Source organism: Montipora foliosa, chromosome 3 (genome assembly GCF_036669935.1).
Source record: "Montipora foliosa isolate CH-2021 chromosome 3, ASM3666993v2, whole genome shotgun sequence".
NCBI lineage: Eukaryota > Metazoa > Cnidaria > Anthozoa > Scleractinia > Acroporidae > Montipora > Montipora foliosa.
The window spans coordinates 1,925,816-1,930,815 of NC_090871.1; positions in this window are offsets into that span (position 1 = coordinate 1,925,816).

Sequence of the window (5,000 nt, forward strand, 5' to 3'; positions counted from 1 at the left end):
GCTTTATTAATATCAAGGTGGGTTGTAAGTTCATCCTCTATCAATTGCCGCCTAATACATCCATCTTATCAACAAGTATCCCAGTTTCTGTAAATTAGTCCTGTTAAACTATATATTTACTTTCAAGATTTCATTGGGCTTCCGTCAATTTCAGTTTACTTAAAATGACATCGGATTTCAAGTGGTAACGCTATATAATTATGTTATCAGTGAAGCTTAAGGTTTTGTCCCACATTAGATTAAAAACTGAAGATCTATTTGCTGTCGGATACATCTTTTTCTGAGATTCACTAAATCCCTTTCACCCGAGGCAAGTTTATATAATGCGAGGCCTTGACAAAATATTAAGTCATTTTAGAGAGCAGGGCAGTAATAAAGATAAGAGAAAACGGTCATTTCTTACGGATTTGACGGTAGGTATGATTTGTGGTTTAAGGACGTTCGCGCTAATTGTTTGTGCGCAACGTTATTGCGCAGGTAACGCGACTGTAATATGTCACGCATTACTTCGAGCATTAGTGAAGTTGAGGTTTTAAAACCTTTGCAAAAACCGTGGACGATAAGTCTTGCACAGCGTTAGATCAGAGAAGATCGTGATCAGTCAAAATTGATTTAAAATATTTATGAAAGTCAAGTAGACTACTGCACGACTGATATTCGCGAGGTTTTATCAGTCGTGCACTAGTCTACTTGACTTTCACACAAAATTTTTAAGCATCAGTTAAAATAACATGGCGACAAAAACGCCGAGGAAAAAATCCCAGGCCGGCAAAAGAATGGCACATTTATTTCCGAATCATCATGAAACTTCAAAGAGAAGTGAGCGGGAGGATGGAAAAGCTCTGGAAAAGGTAGCTGATCGAGTAGACTAGTGGCTGAAAGTTTGGAAAACTCGAGGACGAACCGTTGCGTAAATTTAATGGGGCTGTTTCTTTTTAATGTTTTTATTACCCTACGAACTTAAGTTCAAAGTGAATGCATGTTTTTAAAGTTCTTTTCCTTTCGTGAAAAATTGAGCAGTATTTTCGTCCTCGTCCGCTTGAATAGTGCGGACCTGCGTGGAAACAATCAGCGATTGAATTTCACAAAAAAACACACTCCAGAGGATGACCATGACGGCAATGGAGAGATATTGTACAAAACACCAACCAAATGAAGATGACCCCAGCTTAAAACTTCGTTGCTATGCTCGAGAAAGGTTTTTTTTCGGTAAAAACCTTTCATCTCTTCAACGATCGATCCTCTCTTGGGTTCCAGTCCTTGCCCGACAGGTCACGCAAAAGCGTGACAAACGAACTTTTCCAAGATCTTTGCAAAATCACATCGATTTTACTCGTTCAGATCATCGGTGACCCCTATTTTTTTAATCATGAATCACTTACTTTACTTGCTATCTACAAAATATGATGAAATGAGAAAATTCTCACCGTAAGAAGTTATCTTTTTTTAACATTTTCTTTCCTCGTGCCATCGAATTCCGGTAGTGGTTGCAAAGGATAGAGCGTACGAAAACGCTCGTCGAGGATGAACTCTACTGTTTATCACATCCCTAGCGGCATACAATTATCTAAAAATCCCACTCCTAAAAACCTATGCACGGAAACTTTCACTCCAACAGTTTATTTTTATGATTTTCGATGGATGAGCAGATGAGCCTACATCTGGCTATTATGACCGATTTCTCGAAATTAAGGCATTTTTCCACTGCCATTTCCTCCGAAACAAAGTCGGTGACCCCCATTTTTTTTTTCATTTTTGGAGTAAGTACTTTATGACCTAACTCTAGGCGAGAAATGAAGAAAATCTCACCGTAGGAAGATTTTGGCGCGAACGTCCTTAAGATAGATATACATTAAAAAAATGGCGCTAGGAACTGAAGCCATATTAAGGAAGTTTCACTGTTTGTTTTTTAAAACTGGATTTCGATTCGCGTGCTTTGAGTTTTGGTTTATTCCATTCGGTTCTCTGAACATCGGCAACCCGAAATAGTACAATCTCAAATTTGAGGAAAACGCCTTGAGTACACATTAATGCTCCTCAATGCTCCTCAATGATTTGTTTACTTAATAAAAGTTAAAGAAGCTTTAACAATCTAGACATGACCAATTTTAAAACCTTGACACCCCGTTGGCCGAGCCTTTCAATACATCTTTTGCCAATGTCTTGGGCGACCACGAAGTGAGTCAGACACTGTACTGTATCTATCGTTTCAGTATTTGTAGAATTGAGCACAACTGATGACGTTTAGGAATTCTCGGCTGGACGTCTCCTGACGGTGTAGATATCCGTCAACAAAGGCTAAAAACATAACACAAAAGGTGTTTCGTATTCAGAAAAGCATCCAGGATCGATCAGATTGTACTGTGAACTTACCTTAAGCAGAAAAAAGCAGTTAATTTTTTTATTGAATGACCATATTTAGGGGCGAGATGAATTTTGTGGGGAACACAAATCTATTTCAGTTCGTTTGCGCGCATCGACAGTGGCGGTTAGTGCTGGGACACGGAACCATTTTTCGTCCTATAGGATTTATGGATTAACTCTCTCACCCGGGAAAAAATGGTACAGCCTTTCAAATAAACTGGTTGGTCGAGATGTTAGCCAATTTGTCGAAGGAAAGTTTTTTCAGCTCTTTCGAAGCGAGATTTGTCGCCTTCAAGTCGGTAATTTTTTGCGGGAAAATGGTGATCACGTTCCGAAATTCGGCGGGTCTAATCTGCGGCGCGCAGGTCACAGGTTGCAGGTCATTGTTTCACCAATACAGAAAGTATCCTAAACATTCTTAAAAGCTAACCTTAGGCCTAAAAATTTTTGTTTAGGCCTAATTAGGCCTAAGGTTAGCTTTTAAGAATGTTTAGGATACTTTCTGTATCGGTGAAACAATGACATGCAAGCTGTGACCTGCGACCTGCAGATTAGACCCGCCGTCCGAAATTCTGGTAAAAACGTGGACGAAGCTTACGGAATAACTTTGGTTGGCCTCTGTGGGGGAATTAATGGAGCATTCGTCTTCTGAATATCATGGATTTCTGTATTCAGATGTTTTCAAGCGAGTTATGGAGGCAGTAAACAATGTTGATGTCGGGGAATTCGGTGCTGGAAGCCTTCCCGGTATACAGGCTCACGCTTAAAACGTTGAGGTAAAATAATTGCTGTTAGGTTCAATTTCATGATATCAGAATATCATGATAGCAGGAAAATGATAAGTCTGTGATTAATATTGTATGTGCCTGCCTGTGATATGCTGGGAAATCAATTAGCCCGGAATGAAATTTTACACAGCTACAATTGGGCATTCTAAATTTCCCAGTTCCTCAGTTATCGAGTTCCATAAGTATAAAATTTAAAGGATTGCTTTAAAATCAGAAAAGAACCAATTTACCGTTGCTGTTGAGAAAAGTGTATGCCAGGCAAAACAAATTGCATCTCGATAGCCTGAAAGTTAACTGAGAAATACCTTGCGTGTGTTTAAATTAACAAATATACCAATACACGTACCCGGGGTGGGAGGGGGGGGGGGCAGTACTCCCTTGTAAGGGCTTTATGGGGAAGTGCGGCCAGCCAGGGTATGTTTTACGGGATTTTTGTCTTGAACAGGGTATCGAATTTATCATTTTATATCTTAATCAGGGTATGATTTATCAATTTTTGTCTTAAACTGGGTTCAATGTCTTAAACGGCGTATCAAAAATCGGAATTCTGTCTTAAAATGGGTAGAAAAATCAGCGATATTTGTCTTAAACAGGGTCAGGGTATGAGGGGCCACGCCGCACCTATTCAACCAGGGATACATCGAGTACCCCCCCCCCCCCCCGGGCCAATACATCACTAACGTTTCGAGTTTAACCCGGCGGAGAATTAAGGAAGCAGATTTTCGATGGTGTAATAGCTGTTGAGTTTTATTACTCAGTTATCGAGTTCCATAAGTATAAAACTTAAAAATGGATTGCTTTAAAATCAGAAAAGAACCAATTCACCGTTGCTGTTGAGAAAGGCGTATGCCAGGAAAACAAATTACATCTCCGAGATGTAGCCTGAAAGTTAAGAAATAATTTGCCTGTGTTTAAATTAACAAATCATGTGAAACCGGAGAATTAGGGAAGCAGATGTTCCAAGGTGTAATAGCTGTTGAGTTTTATTCCTCAGTTATCGAGTTCCATAAGTATCAAACTTAAAAAGGGTTTGCTTTAAAATCAGAAAAGAACCAATTCACCGTTGCTGTTGACTGTATGCCAGGCAAAACAAGTTGCATCTCGGTAGCCTGAAAGTTAACTGAGAAATAATTTGCCTGTGTTTAAATTAACAAATATACAAATACATCACTAACGTTTCATGTTAAACCGGAGAATAAGGGAAGCAGATGTTCGAAGGTGCAATAGCTGTTGAGTTTTGTTCCTCAGTTATCGAGTTCCATAAGTATCAAACTTAAAAAGGGTTTGCTTTAAAATCAGAAAAGAACCAATTCACCGTTGCTGTCGAGAAAAGGGTATGCCAGGCAAAACATGTTGCATCTCGGTAGCCTGAAAGTTAAGAAATAATTTGCCTGTGTTTAAATTAACAAATACACCAATACATCACTAACGTTTCATGTTAAACGGGACAATTAGGGAGGCAGATGTTCGATGGTGTAATAGCTGTTGAGTTTTGTTCCTCAGTTATCGAGTTCCACAAGTATAAAACTTAAAAATGGATTGCTTTAAAATCCGAAAAGAACCAATTCACCGTTGCTGTCGAGAAAAGGGTATGCGAGGCAAAACATGTTGCATCTCGGTAGCCTGAAAGTTGAGAAATTATTTGCCTGTGTTTAAATTAACAAATACACCTCTACATCACCAACGTTTCATTTTAAACCGGAGAATTAGGGAAGCAGATGAAAAGTGTATGCCAGGCAAAATAAATTGCATCTCGGTAGCCTGAAAGTTAAGAAATAATTTTATCATATGGCTCGTACGGCCCCGCGAGCGCTTTCATCGCAAAGCTATTGGGAAAATCCCCGTACG